This window comes from Ovis aries, chromosome 1, assembly GCF_016772045.2.
Source record: "Ovis aries strain OAR_USU_Benz2616 breed Rambouillet chromosome 1, ARS-UI_Ramb_v3.0, whole genome shotgun sequence".
NCBI lineage: Eukaryota > Metazoa > Chordata > Mammalia > Artiodactyla > Bovidae > Ovis > Ovis aries.
Window position 1 is genome coordinate 2668067 of NC_056054.1, and position 20290 is coordinate 2688356.

The window sequence follows — 20290 nt, forward strand, 5'->3', positions numbered from 1 at the left end:
CTTGGAATCCACACAAGTGGAAACTGATGTCCACACAAAACCTAAACACAAATATTTATAGAAACTTTATTTATAATTGCGCCAAACCAGAATCAGCCAAGATGTTCTTCAAAAAGTAAATGGATAAACAAACCGTACATCCATACAAACGGATATTATTCAGCAACAAAAATAAATGGTCTATCAAACCATGAAAAGACAGGGAGGGACTTTAAAGGGTATTCCTAGATCAAAGAAGGCAGTGTGGAAAGCCTACGCACTGTATGACTTCAACGACATGACATTCCAGAAAAGGCAAAACCATGTGAGAGTATGGCGGCTGCCAGAAGTCTGGGGGAGGCAGGGAGGGTGAGCAGGTGAAAGGCAGGGGATTCTCAGGGCAGCGCAGCTGTTAGCACGCGACTGCAATGTCAGACACACGGCGTTGTGCACTTGTGAAAAACTAGAAACTTCCTAACCCAGAGTGAACTGTAATGGATGCTAATTTAAAAGCAACTGTTTAGCAACTGGAGGAATCCCAGGGGAAAAATGCAGACTTTGATAAGAGAACAAAAACATATTATAAATATATGAAACAACCTCACTGACGGGGTGGTGAGAAAGGGCTGAGTTAAGGTGGGAAACAAATGGAGCCTGTGAGACCACAGCGAAAGGGGCTGCGTGGAGAGAAGGGGCCCCTGGCATGCTGGTGGGAATGCCAATTGGTGCAGCCACTATGGAGATCAGCATGGAGGTTCCTGGAAACTAAAAATACAACTGCCGCATGGCCCGTCAGTCCCACTCCTAGACAGAATCCTGAGAGAACCACAGCGAAAAAGACTCGTGTGTCCCTAGACAGAATCCGGAGAGAACCACAGCGAAAAAGACTCGTGTGTCCTAATGTTCACTGCAGCTGTCTTTACAATAGCCAGGATATGGAAGCAACCTAAATGTCCATCAACAGATGAATGGATAAAGAAGGCGTGGCCCGTATACTCAATGGAATAGTACTTGGCCTTAAAAAGGGACAAAACTGGGTTATTTGTAGAGACATGGATGAACCTAGAGAGTGTCATATGGGATGAAGTATGAAAGAGAAATACAGTTGTTGTATATTAACGCATACATGTGGAATCTTAAAAAAAGGTACAGGTGAACCTATTTAGCAGAAATAGAGACACAGACACTTGCTCCTTGGAAGAAAAGCTACGGGAAACCTAGACAGCATATTAAAAAGCAGAGACGTTACTTTGCCAAGAAAGGTTCATACAATCAAAGCTATGGTTTTTCCGGTAGTCATGTATGGGTGTGACAGTTGGACCATAAAGAAGACTGAGTGACAAAGAATTGATGCTTTTGAGCTGCGGTGCTGGAGAAGACTCTTGAGAGTCCCTTGGACTGTAAGGAAATCAAACTAGTCCATCGTAAAGGAGATCAGTCCTGAATATACATTGGAAGGATTGATGCTGAAGCTGAAGCCCCAATACTCTAGCCACCTGATGTGAAGAGCTGACACATTAGAAAAGACTCTGATGCTGGGAAAGATTGAAGCCAGGAGGAGAAGGGGCCAACAGAGGGTGAGATGGTTGGATGGCATCACCGACTCAATGGACTTGAGTTTGAGCAAGCTCTGGGAGACACTGGAGGACAGGGAAGCCTGGCATGCTGCAGCCCATGGGGTTGCAAAGAGTTGGACACAACTGGGTGACTGAACAACGAGACTCAGATGTAGAGAACAGATATGCAGACACGGAGAGGGAAGAAGAGGGCGACACCTGGGGGGTTAGGAGCGGCATATGCACGCCACCAGCTGAGAGACAGGTAGCTGCCGTGCAGCACAGGCAGCTCAGCTCAGTGCCCTGTGACCTAGAGAGGTGGAAGGCGGTGGGGGGGGGGGGGGGTTCAAGAGGGCGGGGATATGTACATATATAGCTGATTCACTTTGCCGTACAGCAGAAATTAACACGACGCTGTAAAGCAATTATACTCCAGTAAAAAGACAACAAGCGAAAAGGAACCGGGTAAAAGTACCATACTCAATAAAATGTACCCCCACGAGGATACGGTTAACATTTTGATGCTCTTTCCTCAATCTGCAGGAACTGGATGGTTGAGTAAAGAGATGGTGGGAGCCACTTCTCACTGTTGGAGCTGAAATTTATAGCTCAGCAAGGAGAGCAGAGTAAAATGACCCCTGAGGCACTGGGTTGCCGTTAGAGAATCAGTAGAACTCGTGCTAACCTAGTACACGTAGACGGCTACACAGAGAAACCCGTGTGCACGTGTATATACCTGGGCTAGGACACATACATACCCTCGCTCTGCCCATTGTTGTTTGCTGTTCAGATGCTATGTTCTGTCCGACTGTAACCCCATGGACTGCAGCAGGCCAGGCTTCCCTGTCCTTCACTATCTCCCAGAATTTGCTCACGTTCGTGTCCATCGAGTCGGTGATGCTATCTAACCATCTCATCGCCTGCCACCCCCTTCTTCTTTTGCCCTCAATCTTTCCCAGCATCAGAGTCTTTTCCAAATGATTCAGCTCTTCCCATCAGGTGGCCAAAGTATTGGAGCTTCAGCTTCAGCATCAGTCCTTCCAATGACTATTGAGGGTTGCTTTCCTTTAGGATGGACTGGTTTGATTTCCTTGCTGTCCAAGGGACTCGCAAGAGACTTCTCCAGCACCACGACTTGAAACCATCAGTTCTTTGGCACTCACCCTGCTTTCTGGCCCAACTCTCACATCCATACATGACTATTGGAAAGACCATAGCTTTGACTATACGGACCTTTCTTGGCAAAGTGATGCCTGTGCTTTGGCCTAAAAGACAAGATCCCCTCATGCAGAAAACACAGGCAGCAGCCAGATCTTGGTTTTTCATACCATTCTCCAATGAAAGGGGCCAGACTCCTTAGAAAAGTGGCTGATCCTAGGACTTGGGCAGGAGATATACAAGATAAGCCTGGAGAAGAAAGTGAGAAAGAGAAAGATAGGAAAAAGAAGGCAAGCAAGAAATAAAGAGAGAAGGGAGTCTAAGGGAATAAGAACTTAGGTTCACCCAGATACCTACACACCGATATTCACAGCAACACGTCACGCCTCATTGCCCAAACTTGGATGCAACCAAGAGGTCCCTCAGTAGGTGGATGGAAAAGTAAGCTGAGGTCCATCCAGACAGTGGAATATTACTCAGCACTGAAAAGAAATGAGGCTTCCAACCGCGAAAAGACATAAAGGAAATTTAAATGCACACTACGCAGTGAAAGCAGCCAGTCTGGAAAAGGATCACTTCTGTATATGCTGTATGGCTTCAACTGTCTGACATCCTGGGAATGGACAAACTATGGGGATAGTAAAAAGATGAGGGGTGGCCAGAGGCTGGGGGAGGGAAGGATGACAAGAAAGAGCACAGAGGGTCTTAGGGCGGCGACACCATCCTGCACGGTACTGCAACGCTAGGCGCGTGTCATTACACGTCTGTCCTGCCCCGTGCAAAGTACAACACAGACAGTGAGCAGGAAGGCACGCCACCGACCCAGGGTGACGGTGACGCGTGAGTGTAGGTCCGTCAGCTGTAGCAGAGGTGCCCTCTGGAGGGACACGCTGACAACGGGGGAGGGCCTGCCTGTGCGTGAGGAGGAAGCACGGGGTGTGGGAGACATCCCCGTGTCTTCCCCTCACCACTGCTGTGACCTGGAAACTGGTCCAGAAATCCAAAGCTTTAAATCTGAGCTAACAATACAAAATATTTTACATTAATAAACTAAAAGTTAACACTTGAAAAGGAAGGAAGGGAGGAGAACAGGCACTTCTTCCAAGGCTGCTGCAGGTTTAAACGACTCAGTGGAGACAGAGGGGAGCGTGGTGTCGGGCGCTCTAAGCACACGCACTCTGGTGGCTGATCCTTGGATGGAGATGTTGGGGGAGGTGGCGAGTCCTTGTTTAAGCTGAGCTGAGTTCAGACCTCCCATGCAGCCCTGACAGATGGCTGGGGACCTAGAGCCTCATGGGGGGGTCACAGCAAATGTGACCCAGTAACTAAGCCTCAGAGTAAACGAGGGGTGAGTCCCTCGGTGTCCCGAGCTCACCCTGTAACTGAAGCCCTCATCACACTGAATTTCAGGGCTCGTCTGTCCGGCCAGAGTTTCTCTTCCTCAGCTATTGTCATCTGAGGTCAGGTCATTCCAGGTTGTGGGGCTGACTGTGCGTGGAAGGACGTTTAGCAGCATCCCAGGCCTCCACCCACTGGAGGCCAGCACCCTCCGGATCGGGACAGCCAGATGTCAGCCAGTGTCCCCTGGAGGCAGAAGAGCCCCAAGCCAAGAACCTCCATCCGCTGAGAGGGACTGTTCATCTTTGACTCTATGTCTCTAGGGCCCAGCACACAGGAGGTGCTTGCTTAGGACCCAGCACACAGGAGGTGCTTACTAAAGGGAAACCTCCAGCCTGCCTGCGTCAGGCGCCGTGTGCAGTATTGCACACTCATTAGGCCGCTGGCCCTGCACAACCGCCTGTGGGGAGGGCTCTGAGGAAATGAAGACGCAGCAGGTGGGGCCACATGCCCGGGACGTCCCGGCCAGTTGGCAGCGGTATCCACACTAAACCTCGTGCTCTGCTCCATCCGCCTGGCTTAGCTGAGCCCGGTGCCACTTCCTGTGCATGGGGGTAAACCCTACTTTTAAAGGCATGGCGCTAAACCATGCTTCCTGGGGAAGGTCAGGCAGCTCTTGTTTTACCGGGAGCTTCAAGATGGCTGGCTTTTCCAGGGAAGGATAGAAAGACTGACTTGAACGTTAGGAAAGCTTGGGGAAAATGAACTCTGATGACCATATGAAAATAGGACCCCAAAGAAAGCCACTGCCAGGAAAAAAGCCCAGATGGAACAGGACTCGGGTTCTGGGATGATGGAGACATGAATTGCAGTACATTTCAAAAAAAAAAAAAAAAGAGTTTGCTCTTCTCCTTTCATCGAAGGACGGATGATCAGAGGATGAGTCGTGTTTGGAGAAGAACCAAAATGATGGAATTAGGCTTTCCTGCAGCATTGCGGACTGGATCTGGGGAAGCTTACCTCTGCACGCCCCGTGGACTCTCTCCCCAGCTCTCAGGGAGACGCGTGTCAGTCCTGCACATTCCCTGGGAGAGGCTTCCTTCTGCAGAAGTGCTCTGTGCCTGAGAGGCTACACTTGGGCCCCGTTCTCCCAGGAGCTGTGCTGAGCCCATGGATCATGGCTTCTCAGGTGCCACGGCGGTGAAGAGCCCTCCTGCCAATGCAGGAGGCGTAAGAGATGTGGGTTTGATCCCTGGGTCAGGAAGATCCCCTGGAGAAGAGAGTGGCAACCCACTCCAGGATTCTTGCCTGGAGAATCCCATGGACTGAGGAGCCAGGTGGGCTACAGTCCACAGGATGGCAAAGCATTGGACACGACCGAAGCGACTTAGCACGCATGGATTATAATACTAGTAACTGTCTGTGGTGAGATTTGTCCTTTGCCTGAGAGACTGAGAATGAAGGCAGCCCCAGTTACAAGCAGGCACCGTTTTCTCCTAAATGAGGGCAGGAGGCGTGATGTTAAGCAACCTCTCGGTTCTGGTGCGTTCCCCAGCTGACGGAGCCATGAACTCACCTGCCCGATGCTAAGATGCCAGTGACTTCAGAAGGTCTCCTGGGTGCCCTCCTGGGATGGATTTCATTCTTCTCCACACTCAGTGTTCCAGAAATACCTGCATGCATGAGCAAATCCTAACAAGATCTCCAGCTAGACCTTCGGTGATGGAATTTGCCCGAAGAGGGAGAAGAAAAATGAATGAGCTGTTCTCCTAACTGGGTCTCCCCCAGCCCAGGATTGGCATGAGGGCCCCAGGCCCACTGGTTCCTGGGACCTGACGGCTCTCCAGCTGGAAGGGGGCCCTTGTTGTCCACGCGCTCCCAGGACGCACCTGTGCTGAGCTCTGTGTGGCTCCAGTGTGCCCCCTGCACACCCGGAAGGCCGGGCCCTCCCTGGTCTTGAGTCTGTTGAGGAAGCGGAGGCGAGGAGGGCAGATGTGCACCGAGGTGGAGAGAAGGTCAGGCTGGAAAACATCCAGAAACGAGGCAAAACGTGTCGGGGGCCAGAGACCCGCAGAGCCAGGCAGGCACCCCAGGCGCATCTGTCCCAGCCGTGGCATCGTGGCGGCCACTGAAGCTGCAGCCTCCAGGGGTCTCACTTGAGATTCCAAGGATAGGCCGTCCTTCCTGAACTGAATCTCAGCTGTATCCATACCCCCACAAAGGAGAGCGCTAGGACGTGGTGAAAGCTGAGTCGTGGGATTGTGTGTGTGTGTTAATTTCTCAGATGTGTCTGACTCTTTGCAACCCCTCTGTCCATGGGATTCTCCAGGCAAGAAGACTGGAGTGGGTAGCCATTCCCTTCTCGGGGGACCTCCCAGACCCAGGATGGAGCCCGGGTCTCCTGCACCGCAGCCAGACGCTCTCCCATCTCAGCCACCAGGGAAGTCCATGATTGTGCACAAGGATCGTCACACTCACGACAGCATGAGCTGTCTCTCCTGGAGTTTATGCTCCCCAAGGTTCTGCATTGCTGTGTCCTCTGTGCCGAGTGTCGCACAGACGCCGAGGTGCTCAGTGAATGCTGGTGAAGAGAAGGAAGAGCAAGGCACACAGCCTCCTGCCTCTGAGCCCCTAGCATCCTCCAGGCGCCCCTACCCCACCTTGCTCAGCGGCAGATCAAGGGCTGTAACCAGCATGGTGAGCGCACAGGGGCTCTGCTCAAAGGACCAGCAACAGAGTCAGTGTCGGTCCCGTCACTGATCACCATGGGTTCAGGCACATCCCTCCCTGCTCAGGGCCCTGTTTGCACAAAGATGGGGCTGCACCAGGCCAGTGGCTTTGGTCTGTGTGCCCCAAAAGCTCTAGGGGTTTCCCTGCTGTCCCAGTGAAAAGGAGGAAGAGGAATGAGCTGCTTCTTCCCCCTTCCCAAGAACAAAGACGATGAAGGGCACAGTGAGCAGGCCTGAGCTTCCCCAGCTTTTTCACTTTACCTGCTCCTGTCTCTGCATGTCTGGACCCAAGTTTGCTTTTCCGCCCCCTAACGCCGCAGGAGCTCTGTCTCGCTCCGCCGCCCTTTGCTAACCCTCAGAACACTTCCTTCACCGTGTTACACACCAGAAGGAAGGCCACAGAGCCGCCGACCTGCCGGACTCCATTACTGGGTTACTGACACCAGCCTGTGGCTGTTTTTGACAAGACCGTAGCACCTTTGTTCCTCGTCACTGACCCTGACTGTCAGCCCTCGTCATATATAAACCCCTAGCCTCCTCGGAGGAGGGGCGCAGTTCTTGAGGCAGGACCTTACTGCTCTGCCCCCCTCTCCATCAGCTGAGATTGAAAGCCACCTTTCTGTTACCTCCAAATTGTGTCTCTGTGTGTTTTATTGGGTGGGCAGAGAAAGCCAAGATTTTGGCCAGCAACATCACCAAGAACTTGAGGTCACCTGAGTCATTCCACTGTGCCTTCCTGTGTGCGCAGCTTCTGAGAAAGATGCTGCTAGAATGAGAAGAAGTTTCATCCCCAGCCCCTCCCCCACTCTAACTATGGTGCAAACACGTGCGTATCATAGACTCGCTGGGAGGAGACGAGAGTCCTCGCGGGACAGTCACCGCATTGTCTCCTGCAGGACATCGGGAATTCCACACGGGACAGCTCTGCCTTCCAGCGAGGCCCGTGTCTCCCCGGGCAGTGGAGCCCTCCTGGGAGAACGAGTCTCCCCAGAACACAGACGTCCCTACCACCTACGGCTGAAGCAGTACCTGCCGGCTCTGTCTCTCACATGCTAAAGTTTCCATCATAAACGCGCATCACCATTGTTCTGCATTGAGATACATAGCCTCGGTAGTAGATTATTTATGAAAGATTAGTTCATGCTAAATTACTTCAGTCATGTTTGGCTCTTTGTGACCCCATGGACTGTGTAGCCTTCCAGGGTACCCTGTCCATGGGATTCTCCAGACAAGAACACTGGAGTGGGTTGCCATTTCCTTCTCTAAGATCAGTACTAAATACGAACTGCAGTTTCTCATTTTAATTTTTTCCCACTCTACCAAGAAAAATTAATATTCATTCTATGTAATCTGGGCCCACTTCTGTGACTAGCCCGCATGTCAGCACAAATGGCTTTGTTTCTCTTGCTGAGTCTTCAGAACCAAGATCCAGAAAAAGAGGGCGAGTTAAGACTTATTTTATGAAGCGTATTGAACAAAAAAGTAACTAATTTTAAGCTGAATTTGAAAGTAGGGATGAGAGGTGAGGGAAATTTGAAAGTAGGGATAAGAGAAGGTGAGGGATATTTTCTTCCAGAAGCAATTTATGAAGAGTTTTAATCCATATTTTTTCCCCAAATGTTTTAGAAAGAGGGAAAATCTCAGCCTGAACTTCAGGATACTGTGAGGGAGTCTCACTTCCAGCTGTGATATCATCACAAGAAGGAGTCTTTCCCTTCAGGTAAAAGCTAAACAAATACAGAAAAACAAAAACACCTTATTTTGGACATTGGACTCAGGACTGTCATCTGTGAAAGAAGGGGACTAAATATGAGCAGCGAGCCTTATCGCCTCTCTGAATAGATGGCTGAAGGCACTTTCTGGTCTGCGGTACAGGGACAGAGGGGCAGTCTTGCTGCAGTGGTGAGAAAGAGATCCGAGCTCCAGAAGTCCGAGCAAGCAGAGTCTGCTGGGCAGAGAACCAGAGAGAAAAAAAGATGCACAGAGAAAGAGCTGCAAACCTCAAAGGTGTCCACTTAGGCCTCTTGCATTAAGCTTCTTATATGCAGAATAAAACCCCACGAGGCAGGCAAACATATTCTGGAGGCAGAAAACTCAGAGGATTAGGAATGTTTGAGTTCTGATCCACCAAAGTGGATAGAACTTGTTGAACATCTTGGGGGTGAAGGCTAATTGAGATCCTCCCCAACAAAGGTTATATGGATTAAATGGACCCACAAGCAGCTCCAATGCCTGACGAAGCAACCTTCATTCTTTAAAGGGAGAGTGCCCAGCAGTGTGTCATCACAAAGCCCGGTAACTGATCTCCACTTCCTCAGGCGTGCGGATTCCTTCATCAGAGAGCTGCAGTTGCCCTCCCGCACATCTCACACCCGCTTTGTCAGGTTTATGCCAAGCATTCACGGGGTGCGGGCAGTGCCAATACAAATGCTGCTGTATTTTTAATTTCAAATTCCACTTGTTCACTGCTGGTCTATAGGAAAGCGGTTGACTTCTGCTTATTAACGGGCATTCTGCAGCGTTACTCAGGTCACGGAATTCTAACAGTTTGTGCTAAATTCTTATGAATTTTCTATATTGACAATCATATCATCTGTTAACAAAGACAATTTCATTTTTTTCATTTCCTTGTGAGCGCGTGTGTTACTGCATTAGTTTAGACTTGAAGTACAATTTTGAAAAGAAGTGGGAAGAGGGAACACTGGCCCTGCTTCCAATTTTAGTGGTAAAATTACTGTGAAGTGTTCTGGTAGCTTTTTTAGGCATTCTTTACCAAGCTGAGCAACTCCCCTCTTGGCCTGGTTACTGGGAGTTTTCAGCATGGACGCGTGTTGTTGTTGTTGCTTTAGTCACTAAATCGTGTCTGACTCTCTGCAACTCCAGGTCTGTAAGCCACCAGGCTCTGCAGGCCACGGGATTTCCCAGACGAGAATACTGGATCAGTTGCCGTGCCCTCCTCCGGGGGACCCTCCCGACCCAGGTATCGAACCCACGTCTCCCACATCGGCAGGCAGGCCCTTTACCACTGAGGCACCTGGTGTTAGATTTTGTTAAGTGCTTTCTCTATATCTCCGGATGCTCCCAAGCATGTGGTTTTTCTTTTTTTAGGCTGTTGATGTGATGAGCTACATTAAAGAAATTCTGGGTATCTGTCATCCAATTTTATAATCGTATTTGCACCTTTTCAGCTCATCTCTAACTCTTTATGATCAGTATCTACCTGTCATTCTGTATCAGGCCCTTCCATTTGGGATTTTTAATAGCCCTGGAGTAGGTTTGGGGTCACGCAGGAATGAGATTTGGAGTGTCCTGTCGGTGCCTTCGCCTTCCTGCACCTTTTAAACAGTTGCTTTCATGTGCAACGCTGGCGATGCTCAGCCCTGAGCAGTTGCAATACTGGAGAGGGGTTTACCCGGCTCCAACAGACTGGGAAGGGGGGAGAGTACCATCAGAGCGTCTGAACGCGCTCCAGAATCTGGGGCGCTCTGTAGGTGTTCTGTCGGATGCCTGGTCCAGACGCAGGGGGCGCAATCCTGCACCCACTCCTGGCCCGTGCCCCCTCATGCTTAGCCTCACGCCTGCAGGATGAGCCCCCTGCCCTCTGCAGGCGGGGAGACACCACCTGCAGCTCTCTTCTTTTTGTGAGACACAGCGTTGCTGGTCGGAGCTGCTCTCTCCTTCCAGTTGAATCAGGGAGGAGGGGACGATGGGGTGATGAGTCACCTACGCCTTACTACACCTGCCCTACACCTCAGCTCTCCCTGCGTGGAGCTACCACCGGTGGGACGGGGCAGTGGGGCTGTATTAGTAACACATCCCCCTTCTGCACTGGAATCGGACCCCCCACTGCAGAGGGCAGGAGTGCCCCCCGCACCTCAGGCAGAGCCTCTCGACCCTTCCCTGCCCTGTGATGCTTTATTAGCAGCTATTTCTGGAGACTTGGTTTTCTCCTACTTTATTTTCTAGTCCTATTTATGGGATGGAGGTGAGAGGCACACACTCTTTGGTAACTCGGAGGCATTCATGTTTGCTTTCTACTTAGAAACATTTGCAAGAACGCCACAGAGGCTGGCTGCAACGGAATTTGCAGAGATTTAGTCTCATCCCTGGAGGGCGGCATGGCAACCTGCTCCAGTATTCTGGCCTGGAGAATTCCACGGACAGAGGAGCCTGGTGGGCTAGAGTCCGTGGGATCGGACCGAGTCGGACGTGACTGGCCACTTCACTATCCACTATTTCACTGTTCACTTTCACTTCACTATTCTCGTCCAGCTGCCCCTCAAGCTGGATGGCCTCGTGGGCTCACCCCGCTCACACTGGGAGGAGGAGATCAAGGCCCAGTCAGCACGGAATCTTGCTCAACACTCCCTAAATTTTCAAACCAAGACTCGGATCACCTCTTCCTGCTTTTTTCCCTTTGCAATACCACCTGCTCCAAATAACGTGATTTATTTCTACCATGCACACTTGGTGTGGCATCTAAGTAGAAACTTCCTTCCTGAAGGGATTACGATTCCAAACACTGGGAAACATACAGCAAGCTGGCATTTCCGCACATAAGGCAGGATGCAGGCCAGGCTCACCCGGATGCAGGAGGGTGCCACGAGCCGCCTCCCCAGCGCAGCAGCCGTCTGCCCACCGCGGGCCTCCAGCCAAAGGCCCCTGCCTCTGCTTTTCCTGATACACACACGACGTCTGCGGGCCGAGGCGGCAGCCCAGATAGACACCAAGCACAAGATGCCTAGTCTCTACGTGCGTGAAGGAAGGGGAACTGCTCACTTAGAAAGCTCAATCTACCTGACACGTTAGGTTTTTGATACTTTTAGTTCTTCTCTAGTTTTCCTAAATGTTTAGTGCGATTAAGCCAAACTCACACAGTTCAGCAATTTAAAATTGGAGCTGTGAAAATGCGAGCCTTGGTTTTTCCAGTTTTCCAGGAACTGGAGAGTTTCAAAGCCTCAGACAATAAGCCATATACCGTGAAAGATAAAATGTAGAAAGGTGTACAAATCAATTTGTAAATTAGATAGTGCTTAGGAGTAGTCATTTTCAGAAAATTTTGAGGCTAGTAGAAAAAAATTGTGTGCATGTGTTGGCAGTATGGATATGGGAAGAATTTCAAAGTAAAAGTATGTATAACACTTAGAAGTCAAGAATTTCTTCATTGGCCTAAGAACATTAAAAGTTATACAAATGAGTTTGTTTTTAAATGATCATATCTGATATGTTCAAAAGATAGATACTCCGTCCCCCAAATAATTTTGACCAATTTTTAAAAATAGTTTTGGGACAAAACCAAGTTTTTAGCACCTCCTCCCAAAAATATTCTTGACCTACACAAGTCTGGCTGTATTCAGCCCCAAGCAAAGCTATAAAGAATCACATTCTTCCCCAGCCCTGAAGGACATCTGGCCTTCAGAGAAAGACAAATATCATATGATAATGCTTATATGAGGAATCTAAAAAAAAATGATAGAAATGAAGTAATTTAAAAAAACAGACTCACATAGAAAATAAATTTTGGTTTTCAAAGGGGAAAGGGGGAGGGATGAATTAGGAATTAACATGTATACACTGCTGTGCATAAAATAAGGCTTCCCAGGCGGCATTAGCAGCGAAGACCCCGCCCGCCAGTGCAGGAGGCTGAAGAGGGGCGGGCTCCATCCCTGGGTAGGAGAGAGCCCCAGAGAAGAGCAGGGCAGCCCACTCAAGCATTCCTGCCTGGAGAATCCCATGGACAGGGGAGCTCAGCAGGCTGCAGTCCACAGGGTCACAAAGAGGCAGTTAGCATGCACATGTGCATGTATAAAATAAACAACAAAGACCTACTGTATAGCTTTACTATATTCAGTGTCTTAGAATAACCTGCAATGGGAAATAATTTGAAAATTAATATATGTGTGTGTGTGTGTATAACTGAATCGTTTTGCTGTATACTTGAAACTTATACAGTATCGTAAATCAACTATACTTCAGAGAAGAGTAAACAATTAAAAAAAAAAATAACTGGCCTTCCGTAGATGCTCCATCTTCTCCGCAGGCCGCCCACCCACGCCCTCCCATCCAGCGGCAGCTCCGCCTTCAGGGGCTGGTGAGGACTCAGCCTGTGGGCTGACCACCACCCAAAGTCACGCTCATGCTTCGCTGAGATCACAGCGCAGGTGTCATCCTGCCCACGAGCGTCACTTACGACCTCTCTTTGTCCACCTCCTTCCTCCAGACGCAACCAGTGTTGGGCAGGGAGGTGGTTCAGGCAGGTAGGCCGAGAGGAGGGAGGGGCGCAGGAGAGGGAGGAAACCGCGCGGACAAGGACCTTAGGGAAGAGGCTGCGGAGGGAAGGCCGGCTCCTCTCTCAGGAAGAGCGTCCTCCCGCGGAACCTCGGTGCAGAGCTCTGCGGCCTCCTGACCCTCTCCCTCCGCCCGGAGCTCCCCGGAGCTCCGCCGTTGGTGCGGCTCCTCACCCCAGACTTCCGGTGCTGCTGTTTGCTCATCTGCCTCCTCCCCCCGCCTCCACTGACAAGAACCGCGCCGAGATCACATCTGTGACTCAGCAGCAGTATTCACAGAAGCCAAGACGGAGAAGCAAACTAACTGTCCATGGAGGGACAGATGGGTAAACACGTGGCGTGCCCCTCCGGTGCGATATTGTCCAGACATAAAAAGGAAGGGACTCTGCCATTTGCAACATGGATGAGCTTGAGGGCATTGCACTAAGTGAAACAAGTCAAAGACAGATACCACAGGATCTCACTTATATGTGGAATCTAAAAAAGGGGGAAAAAAACCTCACAGAAACAGGGAAGAGGGGGACTTCTCTTCTCTGGCAGCCCAGTGGTTAAGACTGCCTTGCAGTGCAGGGGTGAGGGTTCAACCCCTAGTCAAGGAGTTTAGATCCCACATGACTAATGGTCAACAAAGAAGACAAAGCCAAAAAATAAAAACATAAAATAGAAGCAAAAATATTAAAAAAAAAGAAGAAGGATCACAATAAACTGTGGAAAATTCTGAAAGAGATGGGAATACCAGACCACCTGACTGCCTCTTGAGAAACCTGTATGCAGGTCAGGAAGCAACAGTTAGAACTGGACATGGAGCAGACTGATTCCAAATAGGAAAAGGAGTACCTCAAGGTTGTATATTGTCACCCTGTTTATTTAACTTCTATGCAGAGTACATCATGAGAAATGCTGGGCTGGATGAATCACAACCTGGAATCAAGATTGCCGGGAGAGATACCAATAACCTCAGATATGCAGATGACACCACCCTTATGGCAGAAAGTGAAGAAGGACTAAAGAGCCTCTTGATGAAAGTGAAAGAAGAGAGTGGAAAAGTCAGCTTAAAGTTCAACATTCAGAAAACTAAGATCATGGCATCTGGGCCCATCACTTCATGGGAAATAGATGGAGAAACAGTAGAAACAGTGGCTGACTTTATTTTTCTGGGCTCCAAAATCACTGCGGGTGGTGGTGGCTGTAGCCATGGAATTAAAAGCCACTTGCTCCTTGGAAGGAAAGTTATGACCAACCTAGACAACATATTAAAAAGCAGAGACATTACTTTGTCAACAAAGGTCCATGTAGTCAAGGCTATGGTTTTTCCAGTAGTCATGTATGGATGTGAGAGTTGGAATGTGAAGAAAGGTGAGCGCCAAAGAAGTGATGCTTTTGAACTGTGGTGTTGAAGAAGACTCTTGAGAGTCCCTTGAACTGCAAGGAGACCCAACCAGTCTATCCTAAAGGAGATCAGTCCTGGGTGTTCATTGGAAGGACTGATGTTGAACCTGAAACTCCAATACTTTGGCCACCTGATGCGAAGAGCTGACTCATTTGAAAAGACCCTGATGCTGGGAAAGATTGAGGGCAGGAGGAGAAGGGGACAACAGAGGATGAGATGGTTGGATGGCATCACCAACTCAATGGACATGGGTTTGGGTGGACTCCAGGAGTTGGTGATGGACAGGGAGGCCTGGTGTACTGCAGTTCATGGGGTCGCAAAGAGTTGGACACGACTGAGCGACTGAACTGGACTAAGCGACTGAACTGAACTGAGAAGCAAAAATTCAGTAAAGACTTTAAAAAATTAACCACATCAAAAACAAAAAGGAACAGAGAAGACATTTGCGATTGCCAGAGGTGGGGAAGGTGGTCAAAAGGTACAAACTTTCAGTTGTAAGATAACTAAGTCCTAGATAACTAAGTCCTTAGAAGGGCTTGGTGACTGTGGTTAACACTATTGTGTTAACAATAACTGTATATCTGAAAGTTACTTAGACAGTAGATCTTAAAAGTTTTCATCATTGCAAAAAGATTCATAACTGTGTGAGGTCATAGACATTAGCTAAACTTATCATGGTTACCATTTCACAATAGAACATTGTACACATTAATACAATGCTATACGTCAATGATGTTAGTAAAACTGGGGATAAAAGAGACTAGAAAACTTAAGCAGAAAAAAGAGAGATAATGAGACTAGTAATCAAAAGTGCTTACCAATAATACAATGATTCTGAGTCAGTAACATATATACATATATATATATATATATATATACACACAGGTATCTTGGAGACTTCCATGAGCTAGAAAATGAACAAAGTTTATTATCACCTATTACCTTATTTAAGGGCTTCCCTTGTGGCTCAGCTGGTAAAGAATCTGAATGAAGTGTGGAGATCTGGGTTCGATCCCTGGGTTGGGAATATCCCCTGGAGAAGGGAAATGCTACCCACTCCAGTATTCTGGCCTGGAGAATTCCATGGACTGTATAGTCCATGGGCTTGCAAAGAGTCAGACATGACTGAGTAACTTTCACTTTCACCTTATTAATTCCCTAAACAATGCTATGGTGTGGGTATTATTACAAATGAAGCTTAGGGGGGCTGGTTACCTGCATAAAGCACCCCATAAACACTGGGCTCAGCACCTCCACACTATTCTGTATGACCTCTCTCTTTAGATAGGTGCAAGAACCATGGTTTATTCCAATTTTATTGCCTCTAGAGGACCCAGCACTGGAATAAACATACAATAGGTGCCCAATAAAAGATTACAGCATGGCTTGTTACAGAGGTCACTGGTGACCTGGATGGACAGAAGGCAAAGTGGGGAGCATGCTGTCAGTAGTTATTTGGGCATCCAACAGGCAAACTCTCCTTGCAAACCCAAGATCTTGCATGAAGATCGTCGGTTTAATTTTGCACAGTAGATTATGCAGATTAAGTCCTGTCAAAATAGAAATGCATTGTAAGTAAGATATCCGGAAGCCCAAGAGAATGACAAATACTGCTGGAGGAGGAGCCTATGTAAAAATATTCTAGGGCAACCAAAGGACCTGCTGCTCCCACGGGAGAGAGTGTCCACTTCTTGCTTGTTCAGACACAGCGAATCATGTGCTCCACATGCAAGCTAAAACTCCATCTATAATTAGATCTGCCTAGAAATGAATAAAAGACATTCCAGAAAAAGGTCTTCAACAGTATAACAGTAAAACGGCCATATGTTTAACTTGGCTTCAAGTTGCAAAATATCACAATGTTATATGCTATTGCCATTGTAAACTTATACTGGCTTTTCAACTGATCCAAAAGCTGAGGAGGAGAAAGTAAGTCAAATAAAAAGGAGGTGAAAGCTCAAGATAGATGGAAAGAAGTACTCAGAATATTTCCTTCTGAAAACAATGCAGGTGACTTTCCTGTTTACAAACAGTGGACTGGTTTCCAGAAAGTCATTAGGTTTTGACATATTTTAGGGCAAGTACAGACATCTGGCTGACGGAGCATCCAAGTGTACATTCCGTCAACATCTTAGTTTCTCAGCCATTCTCTTTTCTTCCTGCAAGACTAATGGGTAGAGAGCCTGATGGAGTGGAGAACAAAAGGCTTCTCACACATCAACAAGTTTACTTCTTTAATGAAATGCAGAGTGCAGTGAGCAGGGACTCTCACCCCCAGTCCTTTGATAGATGCCTCCACATCTATCTTGATTTCTAATACTTAATTGTCAATGACTATAACATAAATACATGTTTACTGGAGAAAATTTACCTAATAGTAATTTCCTCCTTATACTTCTCTTAATAGTATTAGGAGAAAAATACCTAATCGTATGAAAATATCCAAAAGTTCCACTTCTAAGAATGATAGGATAGGTAATTCCTGCCAACTTTTCAGCTGAGGAAAGCTAGAAAAGCTGAACCAAAGAAATCTTTTGGAAGACATCAAATAGCTAACAAAGCAAAGAAACATTAAAAGGCAACGATCCAGGAAAATAAAAAAACTTCAGCAAGCCCAGCTTGCCATGTATCCATTCCAGATTTATTTTAAAAAGGGGTGAGAAGCTGAGCAGTGCTTTAGATTCACAGGAATAAGGGGAAAATTGGAATCTGCCAAGGAGAGAGTTCTTGGGATATCTGAAGATTACAGAGAATGGGTGAGCCAAAAATAGATAATTCTTGCGCAGACAGCACTCAACTTCCCCTCAAATTCTGATCAGATTAAGGTCATCTGGGATTACCAAAGTCTGTAGCCACCTTTCAGAAACAGATGTCAATTCCCTCTGGAGAAATGTAATATCATCCCACACCTCAATTATCTCTACAGTTCTCTGTACATCATATCTGGCACTTGGTGAAAAAAGAACCAGCCTTATGAGAAGACAAGTGTGGTCCTAGTGTGATTAGATTGACTAGCTTTCTGTGAGTATGGTTTCAGTGTGTCTGCCCTCTGATGCCCTCTTGCAACACCTACATCTTATAGGCAAATTTGGCCTTGGAATGCGGAATGAAGCAGGGCAAAGACTAATAGAGTTTTGCCAAGAAAATGCACTGGTCATAGCAAACACCCTCTTCCAACAACACAAGAGAAGACTCTACACATGGACATCACCAGATGGTCAATACCGAAATCAGACTGATTATATTCTTTGCAGCCAAAGATGGAGAAGCTCTATACAGTCAACAAAAACAAGACCAGGAGCTGACTGTGGCTCAGATCATGAACTCCTTATTGCCAAATTCAGACTTAAATTGAAGAAAGTAGGGAAAACCACTAGACCATTCAGGTATGACCTAAATCAAATCCCTTATGATTATACAGTGGAAGTGAGAAATAGATTTAAGGGCCTAGATCTGATAGATAGAGTGCCTGATGAACTATGGACTAAGGTTTGTGACATTGTACAGGAGACAGGGATCAAGACCATCCCCATGGAAAAGAAATGCAAAAAAGCAAAATGGCTGTATGGGGAGGCCTTACAAATAGCTGTGAAAAGAAGAGAGGTGAAAAGCAAAGGAGAAAAGAAAAGATATAAGCATCTGAATGTACAGTTCCAAAGAATAGCGAGAAGAGATAAGAAAGCTTTCTTCAGCAATCAGTGCAAAGAAATAGAGGAAAAGAACAGAATGGGAAAGATTAGAGATCTCTTCAAGAAAATTAGAGATACCAAGGGAACATTTCATGCAAAGATGGGCTTGATAAAGGAGAGAAATGGTCTGGACCTAACAGAAGCAGAAGATATTAAGAAGAGGTGGCAAGAATACACAGAAGAACTGTACAAAAAAGATCTTCACGACCCAGATAATCATGATGATGTGATCACTAATCTAGAGCCAGACATCTTGGAATGTGAAGTCAAGTGGGCCTTAGAAAGCATCACTATGAACAAAGCTAGTGGAGGTGATGGAATTCCAGTGGAGCTGTTTCAAATCCTGAAAGATGATGCTGTGAAAGTGCTGCACTCAGTATGCCAGCAAATTTGGAAAACTCAGCAGTGGCCGCAGGACTGGAAAAGGTCAGTTTTCATTCCAATCCCAAAGAAAGGCAATGCCAAAGAATACTCAAACTACGGCACAATTGCACTCATCTCACATGCTAATAAAGTAACGCTCAAAATTCTCCAAGCCAGTCTTCAGCAATATGTGAACCGTGAACTTCCTGATGTTCAAGCTGGTTTTAGAAAAGGCAGAGGAACCAGAGATCAAATTGCCAACATCCACTGGATCATCGAAAAAGCAAGAGAGTTCCAGAAAAACATCGATTTCTGCTTTATCGACTATGCCAAAGCCTTTGACTGTGTGGATCACAATAAACTGTGGAAAATTCTGAAAGAGATGGGAATACCAGACCACCTGACCTGCCTCTTGAGAAATCTGTATGCAGGTCAGGAAGCAATAGCTAGAACTGGACATGGAACAACAGAGTGGTTCCAAATAGGAAAAGGAGTACATCAAGGCTGTATATTGTCACCCTGCTTATTTAACTTCTATGCAGAGTGCATCATGAGAAACGCTGGGCTGGAAGAAACACAAGCTGGAATCAAGATTGCCGGGAGAAATATCAAGAACCTCAGATATGCAGATGACACCACCCTATGGCAGAAAGTGAAGAGGAACTAAAAAGCCTCTTGATGAAAGTGAAAGAGGAGAGCAAAAAAGTTGGCTTAAAGCTCAACTTTCAGAAAACAAAGATCATGGCATCTGGTCCCATCACTTCATGGGAAATAGATGGGGAAACAGTGGAAACAGTGTCAGACTTTATTTTTGGGCTCCAAAATCACTGCAGATGGTGACTGCAGCCATGAAATTAAAAGACACTTACTCCTTGGAAGAAAAGTTATGACCAACCTAGACAGCATATTAAAAAGCAAAGACATTACTTTGCCGACTAAGGTCCATCTAGTCAAGGCTATGGTTTTTCCTGCGGTCATGTATGGATGTGAGAGTTGGACTGTGAAGAAGGCTGAGCGCCGAAGAATTGATGCTTTTGAACTGTGGTGTTGGAGAAGACTCTTGAGAGTCCCTTGGACTGCAAGGAGATCCAACCAGTCCATTCTGGAGGAGATCAGCCCTGGGATTTCTTTGGAAGGAATGATGCTAAAGCTGAAGCTCCAGTACTCTGGCCACCTCATGCGAAGGGTTGACTGATTGGAAAAGACTCTGATCCTGGGAGAGATTGGGGGCAGGAGGAGAAGGGGACGACCGAGGATGAGATGGCTGGATGGCATCACGGACTCGATGGACGTGAGTCTGAGTGAACTCCAGGAGTTGGTGATGGACAGGGAGGCCTGGCGTGCTGCGATTCATGGGGTTGCAAAGAGTCGGACACGACTGAGCGACTGAACTGACTGATGAGAAGACAAGGAAAAAATCTAAACCAAATAAGACAACAGACAAAGGGAATGAATGCCATGGGAACTCAAGACGACGGAGTTTTCGGACAGACACTCTAAGATAATTATCCTGAGTATATTTAAATGAATAGAAGACAAGCAGGAAAATTTCCACAAAGAACTTAAATTTTTAAATGTGGAGATTGTACAAGTGCTAAAATACAATCAACCCAAGAATGCAGTGGAAAATTTACTGGATTAGATACAGCTAAAGAAAGAATTAGAGGATTTAAGAGCAGAAGAAAATATCCAAGCTGAAATAGAGAGAGGCAAATGGAGGGAGAAAGACAGAGCAGGTAGCATTTGGTAGTAAGATTTAAGATGCAACTGGCTTCCAGGGAGAAAAGAGAGAAAATGTGTC